Source organism: Oryza sativa, chromosome 6 (genome assembly GCF_034140825.1).
Source record: "Oryza sativa Japonica Group chromosome 6, ASM3414082v1".
NCBI classification, from domain to species: domain Eukaryota; kingdom Viridiplantae; phylum Streptophyta; class Magnoliopsida; order Poales; family Poaceae; genus Oryza; species Oryza sativa.
Genome location: NC_089040.1, coordinates 8866510 through 8880197, shown reverse-complemented (window position 1 = coordinate 8880197; position 13688 = coordinate 8866510).

Here is a 13688-nt window from a genome sequence, read left to right as displayed (position 1 = left end):
GTGGGACCCACGATGGGTGTACTTTGCACTTTGGGGGTGGCTGGTGGGGCACACCTGTCAGGCCTTATCTGCGACGTGATTGGTTGACGGGGAATACCCCATCCGGCAGGAAGGCCTGGGATTGGGCGGAGCCGGATTTTTGGTGGGGCCACGGCGTTTTGCTACGGGACGCCCGGAGTCCTGTCCACCGTCGCCCTCGCGGTTGATGCGGCTCGCAACGCCGCTGGCAGTGGGCCCATTCTAGGCCTGCCGCTGAAAAGTCTTTCTAGGAATATATAGGGCCTATTTGGGGGAGTTGTTCTGAGAAAGAACTGGTAGTGCTTCTGAAAATCCGGAAAAGCCGGGTTTTTCAGCTTCTGTCTTCTAGTTCATTTTTAGGATTTTACAACTACAGCTTCTCAGAATCTGGACCAAAAGCTGAACTGTTTGGGAGAGCTTCTGATTCTGGGAGAAGCCGCAGCAGCTAGAAGCTCCCCCAAGCAAGCCCAGTTTCTTTTTAGATATAGGAGTATATATATATATATAATATGTAGTAGTAATAATGAAAATATTTTGTTTTAAAAAACTACTTTGAGACACTACTAATAAAAATAGGTTTTGCATTCTTGTTTATAAAACATGTTCACAACTTGGGTTGCCATTTATTTATTTATTTTGTTTACTGAAGGATATAAGGTAAAGTCGATGCATGATGAAAATATGTTGTGCGATGCTATTCTTTTGTACCTATCACAATGCATCCAAAGGGCCCATCCACAAGCTTGCACAATCATCTCTTCATTTTAGGTGGAAGGTGCACTGGTAATGGCGATTCATCGGCAACAACTCTTTTACATAACGTTATATGGTAGAATGTAAGAACATCTTTTGGGGACACAACGGCAACCATGCTCCATGCATTCAGTAGTCATCCATCAGGCAAATCCGCTTCCTCGTGTGTGGTTTGCAAGTGCCCTTCTTAGGGAGCTATGGTGGTAAAGAAAAAGGAAGGAAGAAGAATCTTACCATATAGGGTTATATGTTACTTTTTCTTTTTCGACAAAGAAAGCATAACTAGGGTTCTATGTTACCATTGCCTTGAAAACTAGGTTTTCTTTATCTGAGCTTTACTTTTAAAATATGTTTGTAAGCTTTGGTCAAATACTACTTTGCAAATAGACTTCATTTTTAGATAGTCAGATAAGTATATATGTGTGTTCGCTAGATTCGCATACAATCGGTGTTTTGGATCTACATTGTATTTATTTATTTATTTTTGAAGAAAAGACAAGAAGATCTACATTGTATTTATGAAATGTTAGTACATCCAAGTGATAACGATTGGGTCACTATTCAATTATTGGCACTTATTCGGCGTAAAATTTCACGATATATAAGTGAAGTAAAATCAGCATATATACATAGTTTTCGCCGCGTCCTGGTATATGGTCCCGGAAGAAAGTTGTTGTGCTATTAGCCATGCCTGGATATGCAACCAAACAAGGAACCTCTCTCACACCCAAATCCGAAGAAAATATTGCCTGGGGTCCCCAGGCCTGTGATTTGTATACCCTCCTTGAAAAGTTGATGTTGTGGAACATAGCGGTTGATGAGCAATTTGGAACTTTGCAGGGAGGTCAGCATGGGCTTACAAAACACTCGGACTCATGGTGATGCTGATGTGATACACTAAAATTGTACAGGCCTTATCCACTTAAGATAATGCCATGTAATTAAGTATGTTCAAAAATTAAAATAGATAATGCATTCTAAATATTTTCTTATGTGGTTAGTATCCAAGAAGAAAAGGGAATTATTTGAGAAAAGTTGGCGTCCATTATTACCTTTTTTTTAATTCCTTTTGCATAGGGAATTAGCACTAATTCTCTTTTTTTGAAAAAAATGAATAAATTTGTTTCTATGCATGGACATGTATGCAAGTTTATTTGGAAGTATATAAGAATATACAAATTTTTAGAGATGTACACAAAATATTGTATGGATGTTACTTGCCAACTAGCACGTGGCCTTGCGTTGTTCAGAAATATCATTGCTGCTAATTTCCAAAAGCTGGAAATAGCATTTTCCAAAAGCTGTACACAACAGTGGACCTGGGTGGATATTCATAAGCTTTATGCTTAAGTGTTTTCACTCAACATTGTATTTTAGGATCCCATCAAAAACCACTGTATTTTAGGATCAAGTACTACCACCCCCTCCGATCATATACTACGTTTTCTAAAACTAAAATTGGTGTTAAAATGTCATATATGAATGAACGAATGAAGTATTTTGTTAGTTGTTTATTTTAGGCTAGGACCAATGGTCCAATACTTAGTAATAATAAATAGTTGAGTGCATGCCTTATGCAGAGGTCGAAGTAAATTTATTCTATTATCTTAAACAATATAATTGATGGTAATTTGGTAGAGCTCTGCTCTATTTTCTACACTGAAAATTTGGTAGAGGTCCGCCCTAGTATTTCCTTTCAGAGATCTGGTCTCCTAATTCACCGTGGATCTGGAAGTGTGTTTAACAAAAAAAAAAAGATTGTTACAAGTAAGGTCTCCTTCGGAACAAAGGATTCGTGGAGGAAATCTGTAGAAAATTTTTAGGAGACTAATTAAAGAGGTTTCCAAGGTGAATTAGCAACAAGGCCCATGGGTTAGCATCCAATGTTTTTTGCAGCAATTTTAACTACTCTAGCATAAATTTCACATTGGCATTATAGCAAGGAACTGGTGGCACAAATGGATTTTTTTTTAAAAAAAAATATAGCTCAGCTCTAAAAAATTATTGGGTGTTGAATTGGATTTGGATCAGCTCTGAATTTTCTATTAAGATCTGCTAGTGCAAATGTGACATTAGCTATACGCCTTGTTAGGAGAGCTGCAATTACTTTCATAATCTCTAGCTTCTCCAAAAATTCTAGATTCTCACTCAAATTTTGAAACTCAGTTATAGTCCTAGTCACCAAAAGCTAGGTAACCTCAACTCCCCCAAATTCTCATCAGCTGGTTATTAGAATCTCCAGCTCTCGCAAAAGACAATAAAATGCACCATCCATTTGAAATGACTAGTTCGGGTTCTATCTTTCATTTTCTTTTTTACTTATTGTTTAGGACACCGACACAACCTCTAACTCCAAAGCAAATACTTGATTTTGTTTTAATCATATTAAAAGAAAATATAATTACATCAAAATATTTTTTTTCATAAAAACTTAATCAGTAGGTAACCCTAATCAGACGGGTTCTCCTCACCGGCGACTTCAACCAGACAATCACCGTGACGGCTCCAAAGATTCCTGGGTTGTTTTTGTTTTAATTTGATGAATAGCCTAGATTTCTGTCAATGTCTTCTCAGACAATCCTGCTTCCATAGTGCCAATATTGGAGAAGTCACAGCTCAGAACACACAAGCCGACCTGCCACTGCCAGAATGAGCCCAGCTGGGTCAACACTAGACTCCCTAGTCCCTAGCACACCATGCATCTCTCAATGGATCTCAAGCGTCAATTCAGCGTATCTGAAAAAGAAATGGAAATGGGAAAAGAGGGAGTAACAGATGCTGTGTTTAGTTCATGTACTAAAAATTTTTTTTTTGACGCATACGGACACACATTTAAAGTATTAATCGTAGATTAATAACAAAACAAATTACATATTCCGCCTGTAAACTGCGAGATGAATCTATTAAGCCTAATTAATCCATCATTAGCAAATATTTACTGTAGCACCACATTATCAAATCATGGCGTAATCAGGCTCAAAAGATTTGTCTCGCGATTTACATGCAAACTGTGTAATTGTTAATAGGCTCTCAATACCTTGGGTTAGCTTGATCTGGTCCACTTATTATATTAACAAAGTTCCTCATGCTGATCGCCCTAGAGGGTCTTTTTGGTGGAAAGATGTTCTACAATTTGCAGACATTTTCAGGGGATTGTCCACCTGTAAGGTTGGGGGTGGAAAGACTTGTCTGTTTTGGGATGATTTCTGGAATAATAAAGTCAGGTCAGTAATGTACCCAAGGATTCACTCTTATGCTGTTTCTTTGAAGGATTCAGTGAGTTTAACCTCTTCCAAGAGTATTTCGCAGCGTTTTAATCTCCCTCTGTCTGAGCAAGCCTTCCATGAGTATGATATAATGTCTGCAGCTGATCCTTTAAATCAATTATCTGATGAGAATGATGTCTGGTCTTATGTTTGGGGAAATGGTTTGTTCTCTTCCAAGAAAATATATGACATTAATTTCATGCATATACATGCGCCTAGTTATCTAGCTTGGATCTGGAAGAGTAAGTGCGCTATGAAGGTTAAAGTTTTTGGATGGCTTCCGACTCAATACTTATGACATGCTTGACAGAAGGCATTGCCCTCCCAATAATTCAGATCTAACTTGTGTCCTTTGCTCAACCTGTGCAAGAGAAACCACCTTTCATCTATTTTTTCAATGTCCTTTTAGTGCTGATTGCTGGGCACAGTTTGGAATTGTCTGGGATATTTCTCTTGCCTTCACAGATATGCTGTATCAGGCAATGAATTCTTATAGGTCTACGCACTTTGTGGAGAAAATTCTTTATGCAGCCTGGAATATTTGGAAACAGAGGAACTCCCTGATTTTCCAGAATTTAGCACCCTCAATTTCTTCTTGGAAAGCTCTCTTTAAGAGTGATCTTTCCCTTTTAGTTTTTAGATTAAATGTTTCTGAGAGACGGTCCCTTTTGAATTGGTTATATCTTTTGTAATTTTTTTCTATAATAAAGTTATTTAACTGTGGGGGCTTCCCCTACAGTGCCTTCCCTCAAAAAAAAAACTGTGTAATTATTTTTTTATCCACATTTAATACTTCATGCATGTGTATAAACATTTGATGTGACGGAAAAGTTGGAAGTTAGAGAGTGGCAGTTCCGTGGAGAAATTGGGGAATAACAATGTCATATCCACCTACATATGTTCAAATAGTTATGCTCTGTATACCGATAGATATGAAGTCTCCGGAGTCGCTTTTGCTAGTACTCCAGTCTCTTTCACTTCTATTTCCACCCTAAATTTTTTGGGACAAAATTAAGATCAAAATCCCAAAAAGAGTATGGATAGTAAAACCTCCACGTCACTCAAGAGTCAAAAACTCAAAGCGTTATTAGAGATATATAGGTCTGTCAATTTTCCAAAACCTAGTGTTTTTAATTATGTATTCGGTGATGCACTGATGCTTGTATATAGTATCACCTAGTGATTTGATAGTTACAAGGGAGAAAATAGCTGGTTTGCCCGTTGGGAAATATACCCCTACTACTACCATCCAAAGTGGCATTGATTCAAGCTGTTCTTTGATTGGTTTGGAGGATTCGGCACTATTTATCCTGTTCAAATTAATGGATCATAATAATGGGGCATAGGAAAAGTGGAGTGTACAAATGTAAATGACCATACTTTGAGCATATGTTGAGGAGTAGCATTGTACCTTATGCTTATTTAGCCTGATTATGTGTTTACCTTTTTCTTGTGTATTCCAAACAATTCATCTCATACATTTTACAACTTTTTTCTCAACCATTTGTTTGCAAATGCAATCCTATACTAAAATTCGTATGTGTTTCTTTTTCAATTTTTCACATTTTTTATTATGCAACTAAAAAGGCTCATCAAGTCTTATTAACTTGCAAGATATGCATAACATGCTAAGGTATGGGATGGATTGGAGTGGTTGCAACTTAGGAGAAAAGAAAAGATGAATAGAACAGAAATTTTACCTTATTTTAATACTTCAGAGCTCTTATGGAATGTAAGATTCTGAAAATACAAGAATAGGAAAAAACAATAAGGTATCATGCCACAACAAATCGTAGAGGAAATTAAGGCACAGAATTTTGCAAATCATTTTGTTGGTAGTATCATAGGAAAAGTATAAGAATTTTGAGTCACGAATGAAGAGAAAACAAGGGCTCTAGCCCTTATATTAAATTTCCTCTAAAGTTTGTGTGAAATGAGCTATTTCATTCAAAGGTCAAAGGATTCTATAGGATTCATTCCAGTATTCAAAAGGATAAAATGTTTTCCAAGGGATTTCAGTCCTACAAAATTCATCCACTTCTACTTTGTTATAAAATATGCCCTCAGATGGTGGTTTGGCCCCAGAAAGCACACACTTTCAGAACTTGAATTGAATAATTCTTGTATAATTTCTGCGTTTCAAATGGCTTTTCAGTTGAGTATCATACTTAACTTTTTAAAGGAAAAAGCATGACCGGTAGCACTAAGTTCGTGCAGACGAGTGATGAAACCCAAGAAATTGTTAGGGTCTATTGAAGCGAAATGGTATTCCTTACAACATACTCCCTCCGTTTTTTAATAGATGACGCCGTTGACTTTTTCTCATATGTTTGACCACTCGTCTTATTCAAAAAATTTACGTAATTATAATTTATTTTGTTATGAGTTGTTTTTATCACTCATAGTATTTTAAGTGTGATTTATATCATATGCATTTGCATAAAATTTTTGAATAAGACGAGTGTTCAAATATGTGAGAAAAAGTCAACAGTGTCATCTATTAAAAAACGAAGGTAGTATATATCTGTCAGACTGTCACACCCATGACCTTGTAGTGGCCGAAAATCAGCACCAAGGGGACATAGATTCTTCTCTTACATGTAACATGGCTGCATGCACTGCCATACATAACCTTAGTAGTGTACTGTTTATATCCCCTTCTTTACTGATATATATAGCAATATATATATCGGTAGAGTCCGAATACAAACCATTTCCATTATTAAAAAAACAATATACTAATCATTTGACTCATTTTTTTTAGAAAAACAAGTTCATCGGGCTAAGGATATGATTCATGTCATCACACTTTAGGATCGAAACATATGCATGCAAGTATGCAACTACTCTTGTGTATTTTTCATTTCTTTAATGATGATGCACTAAAGATTTGGCGTCTGCACCTGTTACACGTCAACACGTGTTTTTCCCTTGCACTTAAACATTTCAAAATAAAGTGGCTGAATTTCTTTCTTGTGTTTTGTATTCTTGTTCGTATTTTTGCTTTGAAAGTGAAATGTGGCATGTACGAAGACAAAGACCGTATACCATAGTACACATAGACAAAGACATGAATCAAGTGGATAAACACGATGCCCACCAGCTGCCAAAGAGAAACTTGATTTCATACGCTCTCATAGGGTCATTCCAAACTGTTCTACTCAATCTTTATAAATGTAAAAAAAAAAAACAAGTTACAGCTACAGTCTCTATACAACTTCAGAATATCAATTACGCAAGAATTTTATCTTTCTCCAGCATTCTCAGATAATTAATATTGTAATTAAGTTCAGTTCATAATTGTATACCATGACTCCATGAGAGCAAATCCACATGGGTTTAAATTAATTATCAAGAAACGCACATGCTAGAAAATTGCTCCTGAAGTTATATACTCCTGAGTAAGTTGCAAGTAAAAAAGTAACAAAAAGGCTATGCATTTATCTCTGTTCCTAGTAAAAATTCCATCATCTATCGGAAGGGATGTGTCGGCGTCAGTGATGTGGACACGAGTCACATAGGACCAAGATCTGGGCGTGCAATTGGCAAAAATTAGCATGCTTTGGATCACGATTCATCAAACAAATGGGGGTGTACCCATCTTCTCCAACTGGACCGCAGGGATGGGCTTGATGTTGATGCCCTGGCGAAGCACACACTCGCCTCCAAATCTCACTCCGTTGTCCAGCTTTCCAGGAGCGGTTCCTGCCTGGATTTCACGAAGAATATGCCGTTTCTGGTGACAGCTAATGCGTCTGTACAGAGCACTGCAAATTTTGTGAAAGCTAGTTCAATTTTTCAGGTATTAATCTACACCGCTATAATCTCAATCTATCGCTTTATGGAAACTAGTTGAATTAATTGTTTGTGCATTAATCTACACCGCTATAATATTAGTCTCAATTTGCGAAAATTAGTTGAATTGTTTGGGTAGTTTACACCGCTATAATATGTCAGCCTCACCATGATGGCATATGATTTTTTTCTCTCTTTTTTTTTATTAACATGGTGATTTTATACCTTCACGACGATATCGATGGCTCCTATTAACCCTCACTTTATATTATACTCCATCTGTTTCACAATGTAAGTCATTCTAGTATTTCCCATATTTATATTGATGTTAATGAATCTAGACATATATATCTATCTATTGATGTTAATGAATCTAGACATATATATCTATCTGATGTTAATGAATCTAGACATGAATGAATCTAGATAGATATATATGTCTAGATTTATTAACATCAATATAAATGTAGGAAATGTTAGAATGACTTATATTGTAAAACGGATGAAGTACTTTGTAGATAAAATAAATTTGCAGGAGAAATAGGGTATTGAATGTTTTCCAGAAGAGGCAGCCAAACAGCCGACTCTTTCTTTTGAGAACTATTTGAAAGGGACAGAAAGATTGGAGACAATTGGACAAAATAGGTCACTAGCTCTGTATAATTTGGCATTGGAATAGTCTTCAGTCTACAAAAGAATTCATAACATGCTTGTAATCTCCAATATGAAATTTACCCCATCTTTTTAATGGGATAACAAAAGGATAGAAATATTACCGTTGCATCAACTATATTCTTCAATGACAGGTCTCTACCGCCATCAATTTCTGCTTTTAAAAGGATAGATTGTGGTACCTTTTCTTTTGGGAGAAAGAAAGATTACAGAAGGTAATCAAAAAACTTGCCCAAGATTACAGAAGGTAATCAAAAAACTTGCCCTCATCTTCCTCCCTTCTTTTATTCTTCCCTCGTTCATTACCTGAGCTCCGTCCACCAACGAGCTCCAACTGTTGGCATGCATCGACCGCAAATGCTAATTCGCGCAGACGCGACAGATGCTTATCTCGCGCGCACGCGGCAAACCAATTGCACATGCATGCATGCACCTCGGTCTCCACCCGTGCAGCTGCATCGACTATATCTGCCAGCTTGAGCTCTGCCTCCCGAATGAGCTCACCTAGACCCCTAACCAAGATCCACTACCCGTTCCCCACCGCCACTGAATTCTTCCATGACCAGTCTCAACCGTGAGGGCACTGGAGCTCAGGCACAGGGGCCGGCAGTGGAGCTCATGCACAGGAATAGCAGCCGGAGTTGATGCATGACAGTCGGAGCTCGGTATGGACGGAGCTTGGAGATGAATCAGGGAAGAAGATGATTTAGGAGAAAGACAAGGGTAAATTTGGTATTTCATATGTTAGGGTGGCAAAAGAGAAGGTTGCTGGCACTGAACTATGGGATAAAATTACAAAGCCAACCAACTTCAGAGCAAATCTACGCATGCACCCATTTCCCAACCGATTTACTGATCCGAGGCTTATGGGATGGATACAATAGAGCAAAATGAACACTCATCACTCACTACAGGGTAATATCACTGGAATCGTATCCTCTGACATTAGATTACAGGGTAATGTCACGCTGTGACATTCCTTCCTTCCACTCTTTCCGTTCGAAAGCAACGGCTGTGAATTAATCAACAGATTATTAGTTAAATAGCCCCGTAATTACTGGTGGTGAGGGCGGGAGATAATTTCTGTTTACTCCTCTGTTGGCACCAAAATAATCCCTCCATCTTCGTTACCATTAACCCACTGGCAAGAGTGCCATACTTACAAAAAAACAGATTGATTATAGACTGAGGGTTGCATCGTTCTGATGGAGGATGGTAGTACAAATGAGAATGATGCACATCATTCTTCACTTCCTCAACGGCCGGGTAATGTGCCAATTGCAGCATCTAATAGGTAAGTAAAACCTAAATGTCGTCATGTGCTAAGTTGTCCGCTGACAAAAAAAGATTCGCCACAACTGGTGCACGATTTCAGACCAATAAGCTTAATTCACTTGATGGCAAAGCTCATATCAAAGGTTCTCGCGATGAGGTTAGCAACACTGTTGGACGACCTGGTCTCAAATGCCCAAAGTGCTTTCATCAAAAGGCGATGTATATGTTAACGACCAAATTTGGAAATATTAGCATCGGAAAAGGAGATTAGGTCAAGGTGGAGTCGAAGGCGGAGATTGATCCGAGAACAGAGCAAGAATCGGCTGAAGTCCAGATCGGCTACGATTAGGATCGGCTGGGTCTGAGTCGGACTAGGTGAGCCGATGCAGCCGATTCTGACAGTATAATTTGGTGTATGACATTGGATTGAATTGAGGTGCTTCAAGATGATTGCCGCACATGGATAGTCCTGAGAAGGCAATTGTATCTATTAATTAGGATGTTTTGTGTAACTTCCTTAGAGATATGTTTGGGCAAAAGTCTGCCGCAAAGACTTATGGTATCTTAGAGTTTGTTAGAGATAGTGGTCGTGTCCGGTATGGACATATCTTGTAATTCTCGGGTATAAATAGACCCCGAGCCCTATGTAATTTTTAACACACATTATGACGGATTGAGCTCTTGCTTTCGGGTTGAGCTGCATCGGTTTCGATCTTCAACAAGAAGTAAAACTTGTTATGACGGATTGTGTTCTCGGGATTAGTGCTTCCATCTTTATGACACTCTAATCTTGTCTATATAATTCGTCAAGTTATCATATATTTTACATAATCTTTGGCAATATCGTCATCTAACCTACAATCGGCTAACATCCGTTAATAGAAGGCAGCCGATTAGGTTAAATAGTGACGTTGTCCTAGATTATATGAGATATCTACCACTTTATGAAACACCCAGCGGCTTGATTGTCTAGATATTGTTCTTCTTTTCATACTTAATGCTACATCAGTTGAGTTTGATCTATTAAGTCATGCTTAGAATATCAATCTCTAGCCTGTCCTTTGGTTGCCGATTAGGGTAGTATCGGAGTTTCAGCCGATCTTATCTGATTTAACCATATTCGATCTATATGCTTCAATGACATGTTAAATCCGCCCTTTGTGTCAAGATATCGTCGCAATCTAAATATATTAAGCTTTTGTTTAATACATTATACCTGTTTTAATATCTTGATTTAGAGTAGTATCGGAGTATTAGCCGATAGACGCTAGATCTATCTGATCGGCTATGCTATAAACATATATAATCCTGTTATTAATATATATGTCGATATAAGTGATTTATACTATCTCGGCATGGTGACCGATCTATCCCAATCACTTGATTTAAGTATATATTAATATAAGAATTATATATCGTTAATATCTACAGCCGATCGAATAGATTTAGTTCCTTACTATCTATTTATAACCGCCGATTGATTCATATATTACATCGGCTCAAAGATAAATGATATGTCATCGGCACCTAGCCGATTGGCTATCATTTATAGATTTAACCACGAATTCTTTGTTTCTATTTCTTGTTGATTACAGGATCAAATCAACTGGCACGCTCATACATTCGAAGGAGAGCTTTGGACCTGCACTGGAGTTAAGCAGATCTCTCTGGCCTCGTGTTTTCTATCAACACGCTTTTGGCACGCCCAGTGGGACCGATTAGAAGTCAGCAAGCAATTCTTCTGTCGCGTCCCAAAACGACCCTAAAATACATCCTCTAAATTATGCCTAGAATAATTAAAATCCGTGTGAAAGCCTCCAACAATTAAAATGTGCAAAGTTAAAAGTCAAATAAGGCTTGGAGGATTTTTGTATATTTCCTAAAAGCCTAAAATGCGTAAATAAATTTTAGTGGAATTTTCAGAGCACAAATAATAATTAAGAAGAAATAAACAAAGTTAAAAAGGTTTTATAAAAAAGAAAAACCCTAAAAAGTCTTTTTCCCCCCCTCCCCCTCTTGGGCCGGCTCGGCCCACCTCCCTCCCTCTCTCTCCTCTCCCCCGCGGCCCATTCGGCCTCCTCCCCGCGCGCGTGCCGCTGACGGGCGGGCCCGCCCGCCACCCTCGCTGACGGGTGGGGCCCACCCGTCATCCCCTACCTCCCGCCGCTCCCGCCGCCTCGCCCGTGCCCTAGCGCCGCCGCCGCCACGAATCCCGCCGCTCCCGTCCGCCCCGCGTGCAATCAAGAGGGGGGAAATATTCCCCGTGATTCCCTCCCTCTTTCCCCCCATTTTTCCCTCTCTCTCTCCATCGGATTCGTTCGGGATCTTTCCCCCTAAACCTCGCCGGCGCATCAATGGCGGTCGGATCTTCCGCGGCCGTTTCCCCCTCATCCGACCGCCCTCTCTCACTCCCAACCCTATATAAACGCTCCCCGTGCCTCCCTCCACCGTTTCCGCCACTCGTCGCTCTCTCTCCCCGTCGGAATCGAGCTCGCGCCATCGCTCTCTCTCTCCGCCGTCGCCGCCGAGCTCCGGTCCGCCGCCGTCGTCGCCCCGGACCCTCTCCCGCCTCGGCGCCGCCTCCTTCGGGTTCGCCGCAACCTCGCCGACCTCGTCCACCTCTCCGTTTCGGTCGCCGATCGCCGGAACGCCGCCGTCCCCGTCTACCCGAGCCGCGCCGCCGCCTTCCTCCGCTCCGGTCGCCGTTCCCGTCGTCGCCGTCGACCCGGGGTGAGCCGTGGACCGCCGATTCGCTTCCCCCTTCCCTCCCCTCTTTCGGGCGCCGCTCCGCCGTGCCGGTGGTCGCCGGCGGCGACCATCGGGGCGCGAGTGCGCCGCCTCCCGTCGGCTGTGCCGGCGTGGCCGCCTTCGGGCGCGTCCCGCGGCTGCCATGTGGGGCCCGGCCGTCAGCCGCCCGCGCCCTCGGGTGCGGCTGACGCATGGGACCCACGGCGCCGGCCGGTGTGAGCCGGGTGCACCCGGTCCACCGTGGACCGTGAGGCTGCCGCGTGGGCCCCACTCCCGTGGACCCGGTCCGCGCGCCCTCTCCCCTCGGCTGACGCAATAAATCCATTTTAAATTAAAATTTAAATGAAGAAATTCGCAAATATTCATTTAAAGAGCATATAAACTTCAAATGGCCATAACTTGGCCATTTGAACTCGGAATTGGACCGTTCAAGTCTCTAATTTTTCCTTAAGAAGTCAAGAATCCATTTTTGTGCTTTGTTTCTGCTTGTTATATAGAGTTTATTAGAGTAAAAGCCTTTTCTTTTCCGTTGGTCGTGTAGACGCTGCAGCTTCGGAAGATCCGCTCTTCGTGGAAGTTGAAGCCGACGTTTGGGAAAGCGAGCAAGGCAAGTCACATCATCTTTGAACATATTGAATCCCAGTTTATAAAATTATGTTGATTTAAATTATTGCATTATCGCTTTATTTAAATTCCCGCGTTATCACTGTTTTATCTAGCCATGCCTATTTACCTTTGTTATGACCTTATTATTATTGTTATTGTTATTATTACCTTGTTCACCCTAGATTAAACAAAACCCCAACTAGTGGGCACTCTACTCATGGTACCACTAGCATGATTTTAGGTAGATGCTTCGCTATTTTAATTAGGTAACATTAGGTGGTTTTTTTCAACTCTAGACTTTGGGAATATTCATATCACCTGGACTCTATGGAATGGTTTGGTTATTGTGAAATTGGCTTCACACCGCTCCTTCTATTCAAAATCCCCAAAATGGTTTTAGGCTGGGCTCGGGGTGCATGGTTTTGATAGTAGCACCTCGGCCATATAAGGACCGTTCTTCGGGCCTCTGTTGCAAAGCACTACCGTACTTCCACATGTCTAGTGGGTAAGGCTTAGTTTGTGGCTCAGTCTGGTTATAAACAAAAGTACACGGAT